Source organism: Python bivittatus, unplaced genomic scaffold (assembly GCF_059951505.1).
Source record: "Python bivittatus isolate LINGU-HERP-01145 unplaced genomic scaffold, Pbiv_v1 ctg000840_np1212, whole genome shotgun sequence".
In the NCBI taxonomy this organism is placed as follows: Eukaryota; Metazoa; Chordata; class Lepidosauria; order Squamata; family Pythonidae; genus Python; species Python bivittatus.
This window is the reverse complement of record NW_028277113.1, coordinates 32,547,063-32,573,456: the sequence shown is the minus strand read 5'-3', so window position 1 is coordinate 32,573,456 and position 26,394 is coordinate 32,547,063. Positions and strand designations below refer to the sequence as shown.

Sequence of the window (26,394 nt, the reverse complement as noted above, 5' to 3'; positions counted from 1 at the left end):
GTGAGGGAGGAAGGGGACACCCATCTAGCCAAAGAGATCAGCCAAATCAACCCTGGCAATCAGTGGGGTGGCAGATGCCACACCTAGATCGCCTCCCATGCCCACATTGTATACATTTACAAAATTGATTTTAAACTAAAGTTTCTTACACACTTTCCAGGCCAATAACATAGTTCAGGCCATATGGATAATGCTGTATGTTTATAATAGAATGAACTTTACATTCAGCCTTATATCTAGTACATTTTTTACACAGTTCTAATCACTTCACTACCACTATGTTTAAAAGGGTTACATACTTTCCATACAAGACATCCCAGATTCAATCTCTGAGATCCAAGACCCTTGACAGAGTCAAATTCTATCTGAAATCTTGAAGGTACAACATCAGCAATAATAGACTAGATGAACACTAGTCAAACAGTAGCCTAACTTGGAAGAGGACAGCATTCTGTGCACCAGAATGGTTTGCAAGTGATATATGATACTATAACTCAGCAATCCTTTAACACTTACTGGTAGCTTTCTTCCACCAGTAAGATTTAATGCCATGTAGTTTTCCTAATATTTACTTCTTATTGCTCCCCTAAAACTCTGTTGCCCTGGAAGCTTTCGGTGTATTTGTTATGCACTCCTGGTGATTTGTTTCATAAGAGGTTTGCTTCTACAAATAAATATTTGCTTAGTCTAGGTTAGGCAGACACCCCAAATATCAGCAGCCACAAAAAAGGTGTTATTTTCTTGGTATAACTACCACTTAAAGATAAAATGCCTCTGGAGAAGCTTCAATTATGCTCTCTCCTTGTAAAGGTAACCCCTTAATTAACTAGATGTCCTTTGAAAGACAGTGTAGGGTGCTAGCCGGATGTGCAGCACATCAATAACATGCCTGTTGCAATTGAAAACATCTGTTTTTCTCGGAAGGCAAAGGACAGGGACATTACTGCCCGGTTGCCAGAATTGTAACTATTTCCCTATAGTTGATATCACTAAAAAAACAGAAAAAGTGTAACAATCACTTTATGGGGGAAACAAAAAAAGAAACAAACCCAAAGCAACCAGAGTTGACTGACTTCATTTCCTCTCCAGATGCCCAGTGACTATAGCTATACAAAAAGACTTCCTGTGCATGATCTTCTAATCAGACAATGGCAGATGGGCCCAGGAGGTAAAAAGTTAAGGCATTCTGGGATGGGTTAAAGTGTATTGTACATTCAAGTGTAAACAGCTATGCAAGGGGTTGCTTGAATGCTTGGAAGAATAGCCCAAGAAAAGCTGCATAACAAGCTAGTATTAATTATCCTTCAGTCACTGAGAAAATAATGAAAGATCAGGCATTAAAAATTAGATCCTTACATCATATAAACCAGGCAGGTTTCCCATTTCATTTCTTCCCAAAGAAACTAAACTTTGTATTCTATGTACAATGTACATTCTTGCATGAACTGCTTTTTCCTAAGGATCTCCTACATGGCTGTGATATTTAAATTATTAAATAGATAAAGGCTGATAATGTGCGTACTAAGTATTAAATATGTGTCCTATTAGAGAGAGAAGCAATCAACCAATCCAGCTTTGTAAGAACCATACCAGAAAGGCACTCTGACATGGCTAGATGTCCTAAGTAGTAGGCTAATGGAAAGTGGCTGGATTGTCCAGCAGGAACAAGTTGGATAGAAGCTAACTGCCATTAGAAAATTCAATAATTGCCATTAGAAAATCCAAATGCCTTCTGTTAAAACAACAAGGAAAAGTCTCTACAATGCAACAAATCTATTTCATTTTCTCTGGAGCCAATAACGGTAGCTTTTAGGCTTCTAAAGTAAACTGCAAATATTCTGATGTTTCATTCAGGGAGACATGGGGGGGGGGGGAGTACTTTTTATAACATAATAAATGGCAGCATTTCTCAGTACCGTTGTGCAATGAACTTTTTGTCTAACTAAAAAGTTCAAAATGATAGTTGTATCTGAATAGGGGACAAATCTATTGACTGATGTAGGTTTTCATATTCATTTGGACATGTCTTCTTATTGTATAAAGACCTTAGGCAGATGCTAGTTATATACAACTAATGTCAATGAAAACACAGTCTACCAGTAACTGGTTTTTATACAGGTACTTCCAAGCTGAATAGTAACTATCCAAAAGAACCTTCAGGAGGATTCAGTCTGTCCTATGTTTCTAAGCAAACAATGAGGCTATAAATCCAGGGGCATTCATGGGTGGGTGGGGGGATCAAAAAACCCCTCAAGATGGAAGCCATAACTGCACAATTGAAGTCTGACCCTTTTTACATGAGATCTTTGGGCAAGAGGCCTGCAGTTGTGTGGCACATGTAAAAAAGGGGACAGAGCTTCAATTGCACAGTTGCAGCTGCACCCATGACTTTTTTGACACCCATCCATCCATGGAAACCCATGCTCTAATCCATTACAATTCTTCCTACCTCAATGTCCTATAAATAGATCCATACAATTCCAAATTGCTTTGGTCTTACTGACTAGAAATTATGGGAATTACATACAACTGGTGGATATCAGGAAGATAATACTAACATCTGTCATGATGTCAGGAACGCCTTTTTTTAGAAAACGTTCATTAGATGTGGCAGTGATATATGTAACACAAATGTAAACAACTTCTCTACTGATTTCATTTATTTATTTACTAACATTTTTATCCAACTCAGTTCCCCAGATCCTGAGCAGCCATCATCTAAATTACAAAAAAGTAATAATAAAACAACAGCAATAACATTAGTAAAAACAAAAGGTAACGAAGCACCACAAGGGTTAATTTGCCAATGTAACATTGCAAAATGCCATTTCACTTGACCCCTGTGAAGGCGCACCTCTTGTACCATTGAACTTGGCTTATTTTGCAGAGAGACAACAGATGATGCCATGTTACTATACTGTTATTTCTATGTTGCCATGGGAGGTCTTTTGATTTTATACTGGCAAGAAAATAAGATGGAAAATTGGAGGTATTTGGGAAAACCATGTTTTGACTTGTTGCTTACTGAAAATTGCTGATTCAGATTTTGGTATGGAAGTCTTTGGGAGAATATTCAGGTCAGGCAGGAAAAGACTTGTTGGACCCCCTGAAGAATTACTGCCAGATAGTGGAGACAATAATAAATAACAGACCAATGATCTGATTTAGTATAAGGCAAATTTCTATGACCCTAAAATAGGTTAGAGAGCTTTACTATACATGTAAGTACATGTAAGAACAGACATGGTCTGTGTGTGTGTGTGTGTGTGTGTGTGTGTGTACACACAGTGGTATCTATGGGAGCAGTCAACAACATCAAAATAGGCAGGACCAAACAATCAAAGCCACAACTTTTTAACATGCACACATGTAAAAAGAGGTGGGGCTTCAATTGCCTGATTATGGCCACCATTTTGATGTCACTGACCACCCCTATGCAGGTGGATAGATGTGTGTGTGTGTCTGTGTGCATATATCTGAGTATACACACACACACATTTACATACAAAAATACTTACACACATATGTGCAAGATTGAACAATTTGGTATACCTGTCTCCAATTCCTCTGCATTCAATGTGGGAACTAAGCCAAGCTCACTAAAGCCAGTAGTACTGATCTTTTCCATTAATCTGGACTGGCAAAAAAATCCAAATATGGGCAGTAGAACTTCCCAAAATATCTTACAGAGTCCCATCAGGTTGTTCCCTCTGCTGAAATGTCTCTGAAAGAATTTAATTCAGGAAGCTTCACAGGAATGAATATGTTGACAGAAGTCCTCTTCCAACAGCCCAGTCAAGTATAATTGTGGACATTTTTGCGGACTGAATTAATGGAGTCACCCTGAGAGGTAAATGTTGTATTTTGCTAGCTGATCTTCCTAATGAATTCATTGTGTCCTGTCCAAGGTAGTTTTGCATATTCAGAGTCAACTGTTAGTTTTACGAACTAATAAAATCAGGTTCTTTATAGGCAATTGTCCTTCTGCTTACACTAAACTGCATATTGCAGGCTGTTCTCATTTACAGAATGAGAACAGGCTGCTAAATTGGTACTGTATTGAGTTCTGTTTTGCTCTTGCTTGCTTGGTATGCACAAATTACTTCCTTTGTTCCCTGCTTTTTTTTTAAAGGTGGTGCAAGAAAGCCAAAGGTTCCCTCTTTGTTTAATCAGACACTGGGAATGCAGTTGCTGAGTTTTCCTCAGTGCTTAGCTCGGAAAATGCCCAAGAACTGTTACAATGGAAGCATTCTACACATGATCAGGGACATAATCACTATGAGAGAAACATTTCTGCAGTTGTCCATTGGGCTTTGGCATCAGGCAATGAAAAAGATTTCTTCAGTAAAAGGAAATGCTTCAGAAGGTAGCTGTTTATCTCCTGTACTCTCAGTTACCCTTGATCCTGCTATATAACTGGTCTTAGGAGAAGATGCTATGGAATTACTGTTAATAGTGATGTTGAGCTGGATCTATCAGACTAGCAAAGTCTGCAGTAGGAGCATTTTGGGAGGAAGACCTCAGTTGTCTGAACAACAACCAAAGCAAAATCCATTTCAGAGTTACATAGACCATTTCTAAAGAACCTCTCTGGCCTGAAGCAGTCAAGAGGGAAGTAAGTCATTCCTGGAGTTTCAAACTTGCTTTGATGATTTAAAGATGGTGATTTTACTGTTGTAAAAACACAACATTGATATATTCTTTAATTTCTGGCATGCAGATTGATATAATGTCAAGAAGAGGAAGGATGCAGTTTTGTGATAGATAGATAGCTTAACCTTCCAACCAGGGCTGATTTCATGAGGGCCCTCAATCACAGTGGTTTTAGGAAGGACATTGAAATGACATTTTACAGACATTTTTTCACTCTCTTTGCAAGTTGACTTTGCACCCATGTAAGGAGATCTTTACACTGAATATCATAGCTATACAAAGCACCACAAAACCACAGAGCAGGTAGTATATCTTTTGAAAATCTTTACGTCAGTCTGAAATTTTGCAGGCTTTACTCCTTCAAAAGGAATTAGTTTGCCTGCAAATATCAATCAGTCTTGCCATTTGTTGACTTTCCCATTAGAACCAAAGGGGAAGATGTCTAGAGGACTGAATAAACAAACTGAAGAAAGACCCTGCTTTAGAAAAGAACTAAAGCAAGATGCTAGCAGAAATCAATAGTGTTTCTATTTCCCTCTTGTACAAACAGGCTGGAAACGAACTACTATTGTATTTTGTTTTTTGTTTTAATCAGAAGTTTTCCTGTTTTTTATTTAAAGAAGTTCTCCTTTTTTAAATGGGAATTCCTCAAATGAAAATACTACTTTTGAAAAATTCTTAGCACTATGGTTTGAGCAAGGAACTTACTGGTCTCAGTCTATCTATGGCTCTGTGGTACAGGTCCATATCACTGTGAGGAATCAAATAACTCTTTCAGCACACCATTTAAGATCAGGATATTAAGTAAATATTATCTCACTTTTTATTTCTATATGCTGAGGCCTGGTAAGCACTAACTTTTACTTTGTCCTGTTACCATCCTTTTGTTGCTTAAGACCTAAGTTTTTTGTCATGATTTTTCCCTAAGAATACTCTTCTAGATGAAAGATTCCACCTTTCATATGGCCACATCTTGGATCAAACTATAGCCTGCTCATTCTTTTGATCAACAGAAACAATAATCAAGAGTTTCTGTTGATTTACTAGAGTTTGTAGTGCAAGTAGACAGCTGCTGGCGTAAACCGGGCAAGGACCAATAAACATAAAGTTGGTGAAAAGACATCAGTCTAGAGCAGTGTTTCTTCCCCTTGGCAACTTTAAGATGGTGCTGGAGAATTTTGGGAGATGAAGTCCACATATCTTAAAGTTATGGAGGTTGAGAAGCACTGCTCTAGATGACTCTTCAGGCTGAGTTTTAAAAAAACAATTCAAGACTTAGCTGTAGGCCAACAAATATTGAAATGTTCCTACTAATGAAAAGCTCATGAAAAGCTCATTATTAAGTAAGAATTCTACCTCTTAAGTAGGTAGTCTTCCACCTGGCCATTGATTGAGCTTGGAATCTCTATATCATAGGATTTTATTTCTGTAAGCAGCCTGGAGTCACCATGAGTGAGTTGGGTGGCCATATAAATTGCTTTAATAAATAAATAAATAAACATGTTTTGGACTCGATGGACTTTTGGACCCAGACAACAGGGATTTTCTTATGCTTTTATGGCTGAGTGGAGGCTGAGCTGATGCTTCAGAGTGGGACACTTCCATTAAGGGAGACACTTTCCTAAATAAATAGGAATTCCCTAATCTGTCTCATAGGCTCCTAGAATATCCTAATATATAACTAAGGGAATTGTAGATATAATAAAAAGAGGAATCATGAGAAGTGGGGAAGAAGGCATGTATCATAATTATGCCAATGAGCACTTTGAATTTCACTGTCACGTTACCAGTGACAATATTTTCGCAACTGAAACAGAACAAAAATATATAACAAAAGAGCTAATACAGAAATCATAAGTTAAATAACCCTTCTCTCCCCCACCTCATATCTTCAGCTAAGAGGGCACCTATTTATAGCTATTTTAAGGTCTTTTTTCATTAAAAGTACCCCCAAATTATTGTCTCAATGCCATGCCTCTTGATCTCTTCCCGGCTGTAGCTGCTCTTTTCCCCACTTGTAAAAATAGCTCCAACTTTATTCATTCTCACATCTTTCAATCAAAATAGATTAATTGGGATTTCAGCCAATATAAAATCAGATACTTGTCTCCTCAGTCTTGGCTATAGAAGCCTTCACAATGGCAAAAGTGCTGCTTCTTAAGAAAGCCAGCAGAATAGCCTCTCAATATTTGGGGAGCGGGAGAGGTACTATATTCCTTTCATGGCTATCCGTCAATTATAAGACTCAATGAATCCTAAATACAAATAGGGGGTCTCGGATAAAAGTCAGCACACCCTGCTCTCCCCATCTCCGTAAATGTGTAGTTGAATTTTCAAAAGGTTTGGTTTTTTTTTTTTATCTCCTTGATTTCCTTTCATTAAATATACATCTAATCTGCTGGAAGATAAAAGACAATTTCATTTTGCATCTTTTGCGGCAGTCTCTTTCAGCCCTCTCATGTTTTGGTTTTGTTCTGGGAACACAGCATAATGGCAGCTGCTCCTACTTCAGTGAAAGAGGCTCCATGCAGAATTCACTTGTAAACATGTAATCACTCCCTACATGGGCAAAAGGGGTTGTTCAGAGTTCATGCACACCTGTGGAAGACTGCTGCTTCTGACTACAAAGATCTGCAGTCCGTATAGAATGACTGATCTTGTAAATGACACAAATACCTTTTTTGCTTCTGAACATCAAAAGCTGAGAAGCTCCATTTTAACAACATGCTATGCTTTGGAACACTGTATTCTATCTGGGAGGAGTAGATCTGCATCATAAAAATCCTATGAAAAGAAGTGGGTGTGAAGAATGATTACCCAAGCAAGAAGCTTACTGTAAATAACTTATACTTGTCTTTATTGAAAATTCCAATCTCATACAAGTTTTTGCAGGACACACATAAGATTTATTTATCATTCCACCAATGTATTGTAACAGTCTCAACTCAACTTTGGATTTGTTAAGTACATTAAAATGGTCAGAAACTGAAGTGAATTGAAAGATTTCTTTCAACTTAGGTTTGGTGCTCCTATAAATAGAAAAGGGGATGCTGCTTCTTATGTGTGGCCTTCATAATACTCTTGACATGTCAGAAACTACCACATCAAGGTTTCTTCCTGATGTGTTAGGTTTCTGCATGCAGGTAAAAGGTTTTTATTTGATGTTCAATTTATTCACAATAACTGCAAGCACTGCCCAGATATTGAAACCTTTCCCCAGTGGATTGTGTTGAAGTATGAAAGAGTGTATCACTTGTCAGTGCATTCTCATGGTATACAACAGAGTGTTCCCAGGTTTTAGATGGGATATTTATTTATTTATTTATTTATTTATTTATTTATTAATCAAATTTATACAGTGCCCATCTCACTATGTAAGTGACTCTAGATGGAGTCCTAGCCAGGTAATGAAATGTTTGCAAGAAAACAACCAAGCTCAGAGAACCCCAAGGACTTCACAGTTCAACCCTGAGCTATACATATTCGCTTCTATTGTGACTCTAGGCAGCTTACAAGTAAAACAACTATACAAATCTTTACAAACATATACAAAGCTAAAAAGCTACAAAAGGCAGACAGGGCATCCTCAGGCTACCAACCACCCCCAATGCTGTGAACCCCCAGTGGGTCCCCATGCAAGTTGGCAGAGCCAGGTCTTTAACACCCTTCTGGAAGGCCTATAGAGAGGGGCGTAATCTCACCTCAGGAGGCAAGATGTTCCAAAGGGCAGGAGCAACTGCAGAAAAGGCTGTCCTTCTAGACCTTGCCAGTTGAAATTCCTTGGCTGACAGGGTGGGACAGGTCGATGTAATTAGGATGATGCCCTTCCTGCAGGACTGGGTGGGACAGGTCAATGTAATTGGGATGAGACAGTTCCTTAGGTAACCTGGGGCCATGCCATAAAGGGCTTTAAAGGTAATAATATCTTGAATTGGGCCCAGAAGCAAACCAGCACCCAATGCAGCTTGCGCAGCAGAAATGTTACATGCGCAGTTCTAAGGGCACCCATAACTGCCCATGCCACCATATTCTGCACCAGCTGCAGCTTCTGGATACTTTTCAAGGGTAGCCCCATGTAGAACACATTCCAATAGTCCATACGGGAGATGACCAGGGCATAAGTGACTGGGAGAAGGGCCTCCCAATCCAGGAAAGGATGCAACTGGTGCACAACATGAAGTTGACCAAAGGCCTTCCTAGCCACAACTGCCACCTGTTCCTTGAGTAGGAATTATGAGTCCAGGAGGACCCCCAGATTGCGCACTGGGTCCGTCTCAGGCAGTGCCACCCCATCCAGGACCAAATATGGTAAGCCCTCAGATACAGAAGCGCCCCACACCCACAGCCACTCCACCTTACCAAGGTTCAGTTGAAGCCTGTTGTTCCCCATCCAGACCCCCGTAGCCTCCAGGCACTGTGAAAGAACATGATGCTGGGAACACCCCCTCCACCGAGAATGAATTCACCATCACTAGGACTACCCACATGTCATCTCCTGGGTGGCCTTGACCAACTGGGAGGGGCATGGACAGGTGGTAGCGCTTACAGACCTGAGGACCCTGTCCACTTCCTCAGGTCCATCAGGATCAAACTGTTGCCAGATAATTGGGTAAGGCATCTCCAAAGGACCTGTGTTATGCTTGGTCTCCAACTGGGAATGAATCCAGGCGATTTTATCTGCCAGATGCACAGCAAATTCCTCCCCGTGGCCCTGAAGGTAAACCTCCAACCCCCCTTACCCAGGAGGGTCTGATTAACCCTAAACAGGGCCACCGGGCAGCCCTCTACAAACACAATAATAGCAGAGAAATACTGATGTTTTGCCACTCTTACTGCCATGAGGTAGGCCTTAATAGCAGCTCTAACTCATGTCTGATCAGATTCTAATAAATTTAATTTTTTGTGACTTTAGCAAATGGTGAGGGTAGAACTTTAAGCAAGGTTATGGAGATTTGGTAAAGATTATGATTTGGTAAAATCAAGCTAAACAAAAGTGTGAATTAAGAGGTTCCAAATATTAAATAATTATTTATATTCAAAATCAGTTGAGAGTTGCTGTTGATGCTCCTTGTTGGGTTTAATATGACTGATTGCCTACTGGGGGCAATTCCAAGTACTGAAAATGTCGCTGACGGATGAGGCTTTCTGGAAAGACTGCAAGATAGGAATCAGGTCCCAGAATTCCTCAAATACTTAATATAGGACTTATTTATTTGTAAACAAAAGGGCAAAGGTTGCAGACCAATAACATTCAGAACCAATATTCAAAGAAACTCATCTTTCAGTGGATGGGTACACATGTTAGGCTAAACTATAGGGTAGCTTGTTTAGTTTGGGTTTAATATGACTGATGGCTTAGCACTCCAATGTGCTATGAGTTTGAATTATGGTAATATACTTTCTTTGACTATTTGTTCTAAATTAAGTGAATATGAGCATGAACTAAGTATTTGTTCTAATTTGTTTTAATTTGAACCTGGAACAGTTTTACTAGATCAATATAAATAAGAGTGCGTGATCTTCTCTGCCTCAATTATTTTTTAAGATTTTTCTCCCGCCTTTTTTATATATATGCAACTCAAGGCAGTGAATATACCTAATACTTCTTCCTCCTTTTTTCCCCACAACAACAACAACCCTATGAGGTAAGTTGGGCTGAGAGAGAATGACTGGCCCAAAGTCATCCAGCTGGTTTTTCATGCCTGAGGCAGGACTAGAACTCACAGTCTTCAGGTTTCTAGGCCAACACCTTAACCACTACACTAAACTGGCTCTCAGGTTCAACCACTGATGTCTGAAATCTAAACCCAAAAATTATCTGGCAGACATAGGAATCAAGACAGACAAGGATCCAGAATACAGGTTACTAGGCTGCAGTTTTCCAATGTTTTCCCCATTGTTTCAGTTGTACAGAAGTGGCTATTTCCATATTTGTTTATTTATTTCATCCATTCATATGGCTACCCAACTTGCAAACTGTGACTCTAGGTAGCTAATTTAGGGTTAAAACAAAAGGACAAGCTAATGAAGCAAAAATAAAAACAACAGAAGAACATAGTATATCCAAGGTCAACTACAATTATATTCCCAACCATTATCAAAAAGGCTCACATCCAGCTCTGTTCAAAATGCGATGCTCATGTCAGCAAAATACAGATGATTTCAGCAACAAAATGCAGTTCGTGGTTTCTTTAAAGGGTGCATTGGACAAACCACTGTATTATAGAAGGCATGAGAAACAGAAATAGACATCTTGGTGAATGGTGAGATACTATAGAAATACAATTATAGCAGGGAAGGAAATGTGAATAATAAATTGAGGGAAAACAGGGGGCAAAAAGCAAAAGGCTTTAGGGTAACTAGTAATATAATTATACACAAGCAGAAGGCATATTTCTTAGGATACAGAAACATGTAGCTTTGTATTTGACCTTCCAGTAACCTAGTTGTAATTATAGATCCTCTTAGTTAGCTAAACTGCTGTTTGATCATTAGACTTTTCTGCTGGCATGACTGCCATTCACATTAAAAGAGTTTGCATAGACACAGCAGTTAAAGGCAAGCAAAATTGCAAGTACAGTAAGTGAATGAGTTGAGGATAGATAAAACACAAGGCCTGGGGCTAAATCCTGAAGTCTTAACATTCATTGTTACAGGAGTGTTTTCTGCCTCAAAGAAAATATATACGGATGAGATTGAAACAGTTGCTGATGCACCAGTACAAGAAACAGTAAAATTTTGGACTATATTTCTTTAATCGCTAATAAAGAGTGCCAGTGTTGATATGAAGACGAAATGGTAAGGCACAGGTTCCATGTGTGAAAAGTCTCAAGTACAGTTCCTTACATCTCTGGAAAGCCACTGCCAACCAAGAGCCATGCAGACCAATAGACTATTCACTATAAAGCCATTTCTAATAATTCCTACAACAACTTCAGTGTTAAGCAGGTTGATGTCTAACCTCAGCATCAGGGTTCCAGAGAATAATCTTAGCCACCAAGTCAAGCATGTTGCATTTTGGTTGAAGAAGCAGTGTGACTAGCAGAACTTTCCTCTCTGGTGGCATCATTGCAGGGACAGGATTATAAAAATCCAAAAAAGAAGGGCAAGGAAGGGCAAAAGAAGAAGGCTTTAGCATTTCCGGCTTTAAGACACAGACAGCCTTAAAGCTAGTCACCCACATTGTCAATGTTGTAAATGTACTGATATTGTTTGTTTCTTTAGAATATTTAAATGAGATTTTTCAAGTAAAATCCCTCTCCCCAAAGATAAATTTTTAAAAAATCAAAACATACAAAAAATTGAATCGCAAAAACTAAAAACCAGCATTTGAAGGCAGTTTACATCCAGCCCACAACTGTTTTAACTGTTTTGAAAGAAAGAACAAAAGAAATATTAAAGTTCTGCTTAAAAATTAATGAAGGTGGAGTCATAAGTCAAATTCTCCATCATGTAAATGTTTAAATATTTTAAAAATAATAAGACAGAAGGGTGTTTTTTCACACTTAATATTAAAAATTAAGTCATTATATCTATTTTACCTATCCTTAGGGCTCCTTTCATCCCGTGTCTGCGCTGCTTTACATAATCTATGCACAAATAAATACTATCATGCTGTAGACATATCTAAACTTAGCAGTAAGTACCAATGTCTTAAATCCAGCTAAAAGAATAATTGCTGTCAGTCTGAGCTGAAAATATATAGCTGTGAAAAGATGCTGTTGAGCTGAAAACTTCATTTGCAGAGCAAATTATAAAAGCAGTCCCATGATGCTTTTATTTAGCAAGCTGTCATTCACAGATAAAAGACAGAATAATGGTCCCAGTGAGTTATGATGCTTTATGACTGCTCAGTAAACAGACAGTTTTGGCAACTGGACATGACTTTAATTGGACTATCTTGTGCATCAGTGCTGACTCAGTTTTAGAGGATGTCAAGTTTCAATTACAGGTAGAAAGGGTCATTGGTCAAATAGATTACCCCCTTTTTTTGGTCTCATTATGTATCATTCTGATAATGTTGAAGTGGGAAGAACAACTATGCTTACATGAAAACTATTTCTAAAAACAAAATGATGATGAAGTAAAAATGAGAGGTTTTAGACTTTCACCAGGTCTAGACATAGATGGAGCAAATGCTTTAAGAAAATTAATCTAAAAATAGCATGTAAAAACAAGCATTCCAGAAACCACTCCAATTGTCAGATCTCTTATTCTTAGTGAATTTCACCTCAACTGAGCTTGAACTCTCTTGACTAATAGATTCACATAGCCCTTAAGGGGAAATGTTTTATGTAATTAGCCATTGCTGTATTATCTATCACATGTAAGCAGTGAATTTGATTCTTAATTATTTGAACTTCTATTTGTTGCTTACAGAAGCAGAAGTAAAATTTAAAGCCTTCCTCTCCATATATTCTTTTCCATTAGTCTCTTTTCATTCAGTAATCAGTTTGTTGCTTGTTTGTGAAATTTAAGTACTTTCACTTTGGGGCCTCTTGGCAGAGGAAGCTCTGGCTAATTCTTGACACAAAGGCTGGATCTTGCTCAATTTAGAATCAATAAACAATAGTTACTACCAATTTGGATTGGAAGCTATTTTTTCTTTCCATGCATAATCACACTCAGTGTTAAATAGCCCTTCAACATTCCTCTTCTTTTTCTCAGTTACTGGCCTGTCTTCTCCTCCACCTCTTAAACTAATCAAGCTTTTTGTCCTCTGAAACTCTCAAAAATTCAATTCCTTCCATACAACCTAATGTTAATTGTGAAGATTTTATACTTGCTTTATGGTTATCATGGCTTTTTGGGGGGCACCGTATTATTGTATTTTCCTGCTTGTAAGACACTTAGAGTTGCAATGACTGAAGTGACATACGTGCCTTTGTAAATAAGTGAAGATAATAAAGCCTTTCTTGAGCATGAGATACACACCTCTGTGTGTGCACACATAGAGTAACCCAGCTGTACAGTTAACAAAAACAAAGGAAAGGTAGAGCTGTTCAATTCTTTCATATTTACCACAGTCTTCTCCAAAAAGAGAGCATGGTTTCATCTGGTAACTGTGAAGAGCAGGATGAAGGGCAGGATAAAAGCTTGAGATTGATAGAAAAGTGATCAAGTAATAGCTGTTAACTTTAAAGTGCTTAATTAAAGATGAATGGCATCTTTACTTGCTGATGGTACAGCAGAATGATGAGGCTACAAAGAAGGCAAATACAATGTTAGGCTGCATCAACAGAAGTGCATTTCCAAATCATAGGAAATAGTAGCATCACTTTTTTTTAAGTCTGTCAGACCTCATCTTGAACCGTATGTCCAGAGGTGTCCTTGGCGAACCGAAATTAAATTAAACGATGGCATTTGTATAATGATACAAACTTTGCCTTAATGTACTTGCATCTTGATATCTGACGCAAGTACTTAATTTTCATTTTTGTGTCATGATGTTGTGGAGCATGTTTCATCCTTTTCTCCCCTGGCTACTACTGTAGAGTCCTTGGGGTTCTCTGAGCTTGGCTGTTTTCTTGCAAACGTTTCGTTACCCGGCTAGGTAACATCTTCAGTGCTGGAATGGAATGGGGTTTGCTCTCTGTTTATATACAGTGGCATGCCCTGCCAGTGTTGGTGGGGGTGTGAATTTTGTTTTGTTTTTTCCCTCTGGTAGTTCCTTGATTAGGGTATTGGTTACTGCTGATTGTATGTCTGGTGATAATCTTGGTGTTAATCTCTGCTTATGTGGGTGATGATTGCTGGTAAGGAGATGTTCTGGTCTTTTGTTTTCCTTTTTATGGTCTCTTTTGAATAGTGTGTAGATGTTGCTTATCTCTATGTGCCTGTTGATGGCTGCCTTGTCTGAATACCAAGCTTCCAGGAATTCCCTCGCATTTTTGGATTTAGCTTGGTCTAAGATACTGACAGTTTCCCAGTTGAAACTATGGTTGAGTTTGTCCATGTGTTCTGAGATTAAGGAGTTTTCATCGTGTCTTCTGAAAGATGAAACCCCATCCCATTCTAGCATTGAAGATGTTACCTAGCTGGGTAACGAAACATTTGCAAGAAAACCGCCAAGCTCAGAGAACCCCAAGGACTCCACAGTTCAACCCTGAGCTACACATATTTGCTTCTATTGGTACCTTGCTACTACTCCCATGGATGCTTATGGTATGTCCACACATTTTAAGGAAGTTCCAGAGAAATTGGATAATATAAGATTAGAATACCTTTTACAGTTTTCCAGAAAATGTATTTTAAGAGTAACAAAACATTCTGTGAATCAATTGGTGTCTCCATTCCTTTTATTTAAATGATAATAAATCTGAGCCAGATGATTCTGTGGGTAATTTTGGCAAAACCCCTTTGAAAAAAATAGGGTGCTACAGATCACTATTGATCACTGTGTGCTAAAAAACAAGTTTTAGATAGGACTAATCAGATCGCATGGTGTCGCAGAGCAGATGTGACTAAAGTAAATGTTTTCTAACAAGAGCCTACTGCTATGACTGCCACTTAAACAATTTTTCTATCTGGACTAGTCAGGCAGAAATATGTTTAGATTTTTCTCTGTGAAAATGCATTCAGACAAAAACAATATAGCCCTTTAGTATATGTATTAAATGAACAAATTTATATATTAGAACTGAAAGTATAAATTTATTCATAGCAATGATTAATTTAGGAATCAGACAATAGACACTATAAATCCTTTTTCACATTAAATGGTAACCTGATCTGATCTTCAAACAAAGAACAAACAAGATAAATGTACTACGAGATATAATTGTTCAGTGTTATTTTTTTTCTATTGTCTGGACATGTTTATCTTTGCTTTTAACTCTATTTCTTGTTTTCTTTTCCTTTTTAATTTTTAAAAAATTATTGAAGGTCACTATGGAAGAAGGTAGTATATAATATTTAATACATTAAATCAGTAAAAAGATTAGTTCTATCTTTGGTCAGGTTTTTTATAGACTTCCTTTTAAGGGGAGGGGGAGGCACTGAAAATAACATTTGTTCACCATCATTTTACCTATCTAGCCTATTACAATTATTTGCAGAATGACCTCTTCACTGTATGTGTTTTGTATACTTTGTGGCATGTCATACCGTAGGTTGTAACTGAAAGGGTTGTTTCTCAAGACATCTCTGAAAAGAACAAGATCTGCTTCAATTTTTTTTTTAAAAAAGGAATAACTACTAGTAGAATGTTAACAGTGATAAGCATCAGACAAGAACACACAAAAAGGGCACAAGAATATATGTTATTATCATGTATTCTGCACAAACCATATATGGCTGAATTTCATGAACTGCTGTTCAGAATACAGATTTTATAGAAGGTAACAGCAATATCTGGGCAAAATTTTTATATTAAAGAATGGATTTGCTGGATTTTGCTAAATCTGGATCTGTCTGCTAAATCAGGCCTACCCATCTTTGCTATGTACATATACACCTACATCTGTGTAAAGTTTTGAAGGGGTGCTTTGCTAGAAGAGGCTTCTGTGGACATGTTGTGCATGAACAGAAGCCTCTTCTGATTCTTCTAGTCAGGTACTGCCCCCAAGCCCCAAAAGCAACTCTGTGTTTGGGCAATGCAGTACAAAACACTCTTCCAGCCACCTGAACTGCTCAACAAGATCTCAATGCAACATGGAGCACCTTGACGGGGGGACATCACCTTCTATACACATGCACACACAACCTCCTTTCAGTATGTATGCCTTCTTCCTTTTTGTTTCAATAGATTTTTAAAATATATTAGTTTTTCCAAATGTGGTTATACTGGACTAAATTTATTGATCCTGTAGCACACTACAGGCTACACAGAAATAAAATATTTTCTGAACAACAGGACAAGATTCATATAGTTAGAATTAACAGTATAGAATTTTTTCTTAAAGTTATAGCTAAATCCATTTAGTGTTTTCCACTGCCATCTTGGGAGGTGTTCCTTCAGAGAACCACAGTCTAAACACTGCTCTAACAATGTCCAGCAGACATAGGCCTAAAACTTTCCTTCGGCAGATCTCTAGTCCTTTTGAGGAACAGCCATTTTGAGACAATCAATTCTCCCTCATGTTTCAGGTTTTTTTCTCCCAATTTTCTCTTAGGCTAATCCTTTATTTCTTCCAGTTTCTCCTATTCTTTGGTAAAGCACTTTAGTTTTTTCCTTCTTTTTCCAGATCTTCCACATACATTAATTTCTTTTCCTGATTATTGCCTGGTAATGTGTCTCCTTCACTCACTCTTGTTGTCTGACCTTGACATTCCATGTCTAGTTACCATATCAGTGGGATGGTAGTTATTTACAAATCTTAAGTCCCATCCATTTCAATGGGTCTATTCTAAGTATAACTAATTCTGAAAGCAGTCAAGTATCTTTTGCTGAATGGAAAGAAAATAGGGCAATTTCACTGCTGATGACTTTGGAAAAAATAGATAGATGAACAGACCTGAAGTTATACTGCATAGCAGTATAAACTTCCAGAGAAAGTTTAAAAAGAAATCAAAATGATGTAAATAATATGCGGTCAATTCAAGCATGTGTATTGCTCCTCACCAAAGACCTCTATAGAAAATAATCAAGGAGATTATTATGATTACATAACAATTTTCAGCACATCAGTCAATCATTACAGCAATACAAACACAATGTAGAGTATGTTGAAAAATACTGTGTATTAAATATCTGGAATGTGATTGCCATATAGGAAATCCAGGGCTAGAAATAGTTTGGATTTCTTATGCTCTGCATATATTTAGAAATTTAATTAGACATCTTAAAATGTTAAGATATTAAGCCTCTGGATAATCTTTTATCATCAAAATTGTCTTCTGCTCCTTTCTAATAATCATTGAGGTTATTAGATTTTATTTTTATTAAGGTGGCTTTTGCCTTTAAAGAAATGAATATATTTATTTCAAAATGGCTTACATGATAAGGCTCAGTACAGGAAGATAATTAAGCAGTAAACATTAACATAATCCTCAAATGATAAAATATATCCAACAGTACTAACATGTAAAATTATTTCAAGTAAACAAATCAAAATGGGGGTGGGGGAGTCTCATTGTATATAAATATTGCAAATTGGTCAAGGTATAAAGAAGAGGAATGTTAGAAACCAAACACCCATATACTTTTTCAAGCAACTTCTTTTCCTTCTTTTCTTTTTTCTTTCTACTTTGTTTTTCTTTTTTATTATTTATAAACAACAAATAACAATGCAAAGGAGACCTTAGTATAAGTATTAAGCTTAAGGTTGAAACCTTGATCATATTGCAAAATAATTCAGTGCATTTTGCAATAGTCTATTGAGCTACACTCAGCTTTAAATATATAATTTAAGCAACCTTATGTTCATTAACATTTCAGAAACTATAGTTAATATTGATATAAACTTTTTATAAATCAAAGAAAAAAGAAAAAAGTCAACATGCCAACTAGGAATTCACGTGTAAAAAAGGGGCAGTACTTCAAATCTGGACTTTTTTGACACACACACACACACACCATGGACTCTCCAGGCTTGCCACATAAACCTGATAAACCTCAGAAGGCCTTTCTTCTTGTGCCTTCAGTCAAATGGTTCTCAAAAATGGGAAGGTGAGAAGCACTTCAATTCTTGATTTCAAAATCATTCTTCAACTAACTTGGCCCCACGCCATTGAAAGTCTGAAAAGCTAAAACCCAGCTCTTTATACTGAATGCAGATTGTGGAGGTGTACAGTATGATCCTTCTTCCTCAGCCCTACCAGCACTTGGGTGCCTTTGGTTTTTTACCAGATGAAATTTCATAACTGACTTCCAAAGCAGTCCAAAATGTTACAGTAGTCTAAGCTAGGTGTCAGTAGGGCATTATGTCCACATAAGGGAACAGCTGGCATATCAGCCCAGCTTGATACAAAATACATTGTGGCTTCTACTGGACCAATGTTTCTTTCATAGACTCAATGCCATTCCTTTTGAACATAAAAATTCATAGATATTGAGTCCAAGCATGTTTCCATGAAACACAGTTCTAATCTGATTCATTGCAACTATCCAAGATCTTGGGAGGAGTTCTTTCAAAGCATGCCTTCCTGTGATCCATTTCACTGAAAATGCAGGGGACTGAGAACACTGGGCTGACTATATGGAAAGCATGTGCTCAGTCACCAAGCTGATGATTGGTGGCATCTCTTCCTCTGCTGGCATCTCTTCTTCCCCCTTATTCTTGCGCAGAGGCTGCTTACAGGGCACGTTGGAAGGAGTGGTGTTCATCCTCTCCACTGCCCTTGTGCCTACCTGGGCCCCTGGCAGCATAGAAAGTGCCGCACCTGGTAACACATTATAAACAAAATCCACCTAATATGAGCAGTTTATTCCTATTTTGAATGTTATGAAAAGATGGAAAACTCCAAATTAAGGAGGAAAAATATGAGGATTTTTTTTAAGGGCTGTAGTACACATTTAATAAATACTTAAAAGGCAAAGTGGTAACCAAAGAGAAAAACAGGCAGTCAAAGAAGTATACAAAAAACACTTTCAAGATGATTTCTTCAATGACACAGGATGGAACTATATTCTTGAGAAGTATGATGGAGGTCTTCTAATAAAGGCCATTCCTGAGGGCTTTGCCATTCCAAGAGGAAATGTGCTTTTCACTGCTGAATACACTGACCCACACTGTTTACTTACACAATAGATCAAGACTATTCTTGTTCAGTCATGGTACCAAATCACAGTAGCTACAAACTCCAGAGAACAAAAGAAGAAATTGGCAAAATACTTGCTAAAAACTTCAGGCAGTTTAGAAGAATTGAAATATAAACTTCATGACTTTGGTTACAGAGGGTCCTTTCACACGAGACTGCAAAAATAGGAGCTTCTGCACAATTGGCTAACTTCAAAGGAATCGATACCATAGCAGGAATTGTTTTAATTATGGAATATTATGGAACAAAATATTCTGTTCCAGGCTATTCTGCTCCCTGCTGAACACAGTATCATAACAGCTTGGGGAAATGACCATGAAAAAGATGCTTACAAACATATTGTGACACATTTTTCTTCAATGCCTGTATCCGAGGTCAGTAACAGTTACGATATTTACAATGCTTGTGAAAAAATGTGGAATGCAGGTTTAAGGCATTTAATTGAGTTGAACCAAAAGTGCAGAAACTCCACTCATTATTTGACCAGGTTCAGGAAATCCTCCTGATACTGTGCTAAAGGTTTTGAAAAGTTTAGGAAAGAAGTTCCATATTATAGAGTATGCAAAAGGTTATAAAGTGTTGCATTCTTACCTCAGAATTATTCAAGGAGATGATGCGGATATCAACACGTTGCAAGACATAGTTATGGGAATGAAACAACAGAAACGGAGCGTTGAAAACATTGCCTTTGGGTCAGGAGGAGCTGTACTGCAGAAATTAACCAAAGATCTCTTGAACTGCTGTTTCAAATCCAGTTATGTGGTTACCAATGGCCTTGGGGTAAACATCTTTAAAGATCCTTAGCTGATCCTAAAAAACATTAAAAGAAAGGAAGATTGTCTTTACTCAGAACTCCAAACAGAGACTTTGTTATAACAGAATAAGGCAAGGGGGACCTAGAAGAATACGGGCAGAACTTCCTTCATACCATGTTTCAGAATGGAGTAGTAATGAAGACATACTCACCTGACAAAGAGAAAGTCCCAAGGTGAAGACTAGTGAACTGCCCATGGCACTTCACTAAGTTTATGCCATGTTTGCGTATGTACAACAATTATGAACAGATAATGGTTTCTTGCGGATATCTGTGTGTTTGCCACACTCTAGCCAAATTATTTGCTAGTTTATGGACAACAACACCCTATTTTTTATTTCTTTATTGTGGCCAGTCTTAAATCAGTGAAATATTTACAGCTGAAAACAGGGCCCATGTGTTCCTAGGGGTCCTCTGCTAGTAGTGATTCAATCTGGTATGGATCTCAATGAGACAATGATGAGATGTTTGGTAGGCAGGTCAAGAGATGCATAATAGTACATCATCATTTTAAGCTTATACTTAACTTGTTTTTTTGTAAAATAAGATTACGTGAAATACATTTAAAGTTTTAATAATTATGTCCTTCCAACTTTTCACGACTTTATGAGCACTCACTTTCAAGAAAATATTGGGGGGGGGGGAACACTCATTGACTTTTTGTCTATCGATCAGCAAATAAAACATGCCCTAAGTTTTATTGTGAAAATGTATTGAATAAGCTCTTGGCACTACAGGATACTTTAAAATTATGCATTAGTTTTTATTTTTAATTAAATTCAGAAAACTTAAATAGAAGGAAAAAATAATCAGTATAGTTATCAACATTAATTTATGTTGTATATTACAAGCCACTTAATTTAAATTGATGCAATATATAGTATACAAATGAAAAGAAAAGAGGGAAAAGGGGAAATGGAAAAAAAGAAGAAAAAAATTTATAGAAATAAATGATAATCATCTAAACAACTCAAGGACCAGTGACCAAATCATTTCAAATATCCATTCATTTGTTGCCTGTCTTGTCAAAAAAGAGCCAATTCAAAAGTTGGCAAACATACATTTTATATAATATGAATGTGTTAGTTTTAGGAAAGAGAAACTAGCTAGTTGAAAAAAGAGTAGCGGTAAAAGATCAATGGTACAAAGCATTTAGCTGTTGATTAGTTAGACAATTCCTTCACAATTCTTTTTCTTTCAATACTTTTGGCAGTAAAACAATAAGTGCCATAATGTTTCAAAAGAGGCAAGTCTCCAGCATTATGGCAAGATAGGAAAATATCTCCAGTAAAATCAAAGATATCAGTTTTCATCAGCAAATTAGGAAATCAATCAAGGTCAGAATAATAATAATAATAATAATAATAATAATAATAATAATAATAATACCGCCGCCGCAGTGAGGCACTACCTTGATGTGATTGTGGGGCTTGTGTGCTTTGAAAAGGATGAGAGCTATGCCAGAGGTTCAATCATACTAGACAGGTCTCATCAGAGGAGCCAGACGAAGAATGTCTCTCCCATAAACAATATGGTGAGATGTAATTTTCAGAAACCCATACCGGATTGGTTGTTGCCTGGGTCAACCAGGACTGTGCTATGTGTTCTAGTTCCTGGACATCTGGTGACAAGTGGGCTACAGGACTCAGGACTGCTGGCTGGGCAACCAGGGCCAGTAGATGCAGGAGTACTGGAAGAAAAGTTGTTTACCTGTCGCAAATACACAAAGACTGAAAACAAAGAAATAATGATTTGCTATTATAAATCAAGTCCAACAAGAAGAGGATATTTGAAAAGAATGCACCAGTTCTGGAAAGAACAACATCCAGAATTAGAAATAACAGAACAGAGGCTAGCAGATCAATGTCAATTTATAACATGAAATAATGTATTCACCGAAGTAGAATGGGAAGAACTGCCAAGGTCTACCCAGGGCAAAGAAATCAAAGCCTTGCCAGAAGTAGCTCAGACAGTAGTCTTCTCCTCATAAAGAACAAAACCCTCTAACTAAAAAACAAGAGGAATTGAAACAAAGAATAACTGAACATCTAGAACAGTGCAAAAGGAACAGAATAAGGTTGCCCGCATTGAAACTTGTTACAAAGAAAATGCTAGCACAAGTATTAAATGATGCCAACAAACAACAACCTTGGATGCAAAATCAACAAATAAGAAAAAAAGCCAAACAATGCACCGCAAAAATGGAAGATCAGGTTGGAAAGTAAGATCAGCATGCTAAGATCAGATGCAAGCAAGCTAGAACAGATGAAAGAAAAGAAGCTGAAGAACAAAAAGACCAAAGAATACCTGATCAAGAAATATCACTTAGAAACAAGGAAGATCAAGGAAGTACTGGAAATAATGAAGCAGCAAATAACAGCCACAGCCAAAAAGATCAGCAGATACGAGGCTCAAATTGCACACTACAGGCAGAATTTTCAATTTCAATTGAATCAGAAATGTTTCTACCAATCCATCAATAGAGAGACTGCAATGAACCATTCAACATCTGACAAAGAAGAAATAGTGCAGTTCTGGGCACAGCTATGGGAAAACCCAAAGAAATACAACAGGAATGCAGCTTGGATAAAAGAGGGGGATAAGAATAAAAAAGAAGCTGAAATGAAAGAATTTTTCATTTTTTCTTGACTTCAGTGAGCTTGATGTTGTCAGCCTGAAAGATGCCCAGGTATTTGTAGTGATCTTCTTCATCCAGATTCTTGATGTGATTTCCATAGGGCATCTTCATTCCTTCAGTTTTCACTACTTTTCCCCTGTTGATGGTAAGGGTGCACATTTGTCCAGTCCAAACTCCATTGCAATATCTTGGCTCTATATCTGGACAGTGTTGAGCAGCGATTCCATTTCAGATAGTGTTTTTCCATACAGCTTCAGGTCATCCATGTAAAGGAGGTGGGATATCCTGGCAGATGAGTCATGCCCTTCATCCACACAGTGACATTGACAGACTCTACTTATCAAGGAGCATAGGTGGGCATGGAATGTTGCAAGTACCCCAGACAGTTGAAGAAAAAAAAAGGGGCATTGGAAAAATATCTGAAGGACAGTGAAGAAGATGCACTGAAGCTACTACACCATGAAGGCTTACTGAATACTGAAGACTGGCCTACAAGAAAGACCAAATGAAGAATAGAAAAGAGACATGGCAAGTCAAAGTACTACATGGCCAGTACACAAAAGAAACTAGCAGGCAAAGCAGATAGCAACAAGACCTGGCAATGGCTAAGAGGAGGAAAGTTGAAGAAAGAGACAGCTAATTCTGACTGCACAAGACAAGCCTTATGAAGAAATGCATACAAAGCCAGAATCGAGAAGATGGCAACAGACAGCAAAAGCTGCCTCTGCAAAGAAGCTGAAAGAACAGTGGACCACCTAGTTAGCTGCTGCAAGAAGATTGCACAGACTGACTACAAACAATGGCATGACAAAGTGGCAACAATGGTGCATTGGAATATCAGCAAGAAATACCATTTGCCTGCAAGCAAGAACTGGTGGGACCACAAAACAGACAAAGTAATAGAAAATGAAGAAGCTAAAGTACTCTGGGACTTCAGAATTCAAACAGACAAGCACCTGCCACACAACACCCCAGACTTAACAATTATTGATAAGAAAGACAAAAAAAGTCTGGATAGTGGACATTGCAATACCTGGAGACAGCAGAATAGAAGAGAAAGAACTGGAGAAAATCACAAAATATAAAAACCTGCAATCAGAAGTAGAATGACTATGGCAAAAGAAAGCAAAGATAGTGCCAATAGTTATAGGCATGTTAGGTGCAATCCCAAAACATCTGGAGCACCACCTGAAGAACATCAGCATTGACAAAATCACCATCAGTCAATTGCAAAAGGTAGTTTTACTTGGAACAGCTTACATCCTGTGATGGTACTTTTACCATAAACAACAACATCTGCCTATCCCAGGTCCTTGGGAAGGACTCAATAAGTGGATAAAAATGCCAAACCCAGTCTAAACATCTGTCTGTGTGACCAACCACCACCACCACCACCACAACAATAATAATAATAGTCTACTCATTCAGATGTTCAATCCCAGAAGAAAAGATTGGTGTAGTGAAATGATAGATACATAGATAATGCCCACAAATCTGATTATAATTACCTGGACGCCTTGGATGATGATAAATCTGTCATGCTTCAAAGACAGTCCAATAAGATTGATTAACCTGTGTACAGTAACCTGTCGTGACAGTTTGGAGAACAAGTGGGACAAAATTTTACAACATATAGTGCTCCTGATTCAGAGTTCAGCCAACCATTTTTTTCAGAATATTCTATTTCCTTCTCTTTATCCTCAATGTTTTGTTGTCTGATGTAATAAAACAATTATCTCACAGACACGTAAATGAAATTCATCCTTAAGATTGACCCAGATACATGGTCAGATTGAAAAAAAGGTGTGTTAATCTCAGGCCCCATTGCTAAGCAGGTAAAAGTAATATTACAGTACCCATCCTAAGGAGATGACCCACTAATCAAAGACAAAGCCAAAACCAAAGCTGATTCCAAGGAAGTTTTCATTAGGAAGCATCTATTACAACAGAATCAAGATTCTTTCTGTGTGACTTCTGTTGTTAAGGTGATTGGAGCCTGAGAACATATGGTAGCCCTACTGTAAAAGGATCTCCAAGCATATGGTCAACATATCCTAGCATCCCTTGAGAATTCTAGGTAAAGAGGCACTGGGACGAGCTGCTTCTGATACAAGAAAATAACATTCATTGTCCCACAAGGTGTTCCCTCTCTTATTTTCTCTTTTGCATTCTAAAGCTTTCTGTTGCAACTCTGTTTCAATTGCTGTGCTCTACCTGGCCCATTTAGCCAGAATCTCCCTCTTTCTCCCCAGGCATCATACATGGAGTTAGGTGCAGAAGAATCCTGCCGAGTATTGTATTATCATTTCTCTATGCAAATCCAAGAGAGTTATACTTCCAGTTCCCTTTGTCTTCCCATTTTCCCTCTATTCAATTATTTAGGTCTAAGTTCTGCATCTCTGACTCTTGGTAACCTATACTGAAAGCCTTCTAGGTGCCTTACTTTGAACCTTATTTTCAGACTTAAAGGTTATTGAAGTATCTGTTTGATTGCCAATTGAATGCCACTTGAATAAGCTTGCTCCTCTTCCCTGGCAATGTATGCTTTTAAATTATAAAATTGAAATGAAATATTGTTTTAGTTTCTTTTTAGTTTTTTTCCTGAATAGATACATGCCAAGCCTGTGTCACAAAAATCCCTTAGCATGTCATTTCCCCGCATGTGCTAATGCTTAAAAGTTTGCCAGTATGTTGCAACCACTTCAAATCCTTACTGGATTATCCCATGGCTAATTGTATCTCCTTGTGCGTGGATGGTGCGGTTTTGATGATATAGGTATGGACAAGTGAGTCTGCTGTTAGTATATATGATGTGTTCAAGAACAAAAGAGCCTTAATGAAGGACATGCAGATAAATTGTGTGAGAAGATTCTGTCTAGCCAAGCTAAACCTGTTGAAATTGACGTACAAAATGTGTCAATATGGACCATGCTGAATATCCTCAGATTCATACCAAGGTGGAGGAGGGTGAGGGGGCAACTTGATGTTCCCAGAAGTAAATCTTCCAAGCTGAAAATGGTTCAATGTGTTCCAGAAAACATTCTGGACAGAGCATCTGGGTTCCATGGCAGACCATCCCTAGAACATCTTAAACTCTTTCTAGCTTGGAGGATTTATTTTTGGAAACCACTAAACTGCCCAAATAGCATGTTCTGAAGGTAGATGGAACATTCCAGAGTTCTCCAGAGCAGTCTGCTCCCAGAGTGACAAATTTTGCATAACCCAAGAGTTAAACTAAGGAGGTATTTATCACAATTTTATCCAAGGAGGAAGAAATTAAGAAACAACCAGTTTTTGTGCATATAATCTGTAACAAGTATCCCATATTTTTCTTTTTAGCTTGAATGTGGTATCATCTGAAATGCTTCTTCACTGCTCTGAAGTTCATTTTCTTCAGCCTTCTAGCAATTTCTGTGTTATGTATAGTCTGAATTTTGTACCAGTTTTAATGTACTACAATTGTTTAAAATGACATAAAGTAAGCATCTTTATAGTGCAACATAGCCTATAAAACTTAAGACTTGTTGAACATTTAGAGAAAGAGTGTGCATAACTAAGTTCCATCTCACCTGAGGCTTTTTACCTGCTT

The 26,394-nt window shown here is 37.7% G+C and overlaps 1 pseudogene; it reads left to right on the top strand.

Annotated features, from left to right (window-relative positions):
* The window catches only part of LOC103061425 (nicotinamide phosphoribosyltransferase pseudogene), a 32,376-nt pseudogene extending 11,999 nt beyond the window's left edge, over window positions 1-20,377 (top strand).
* The last annotated feature ends 6,017 nt before the right edge of the window (window positions 20,378-26,394 follow it).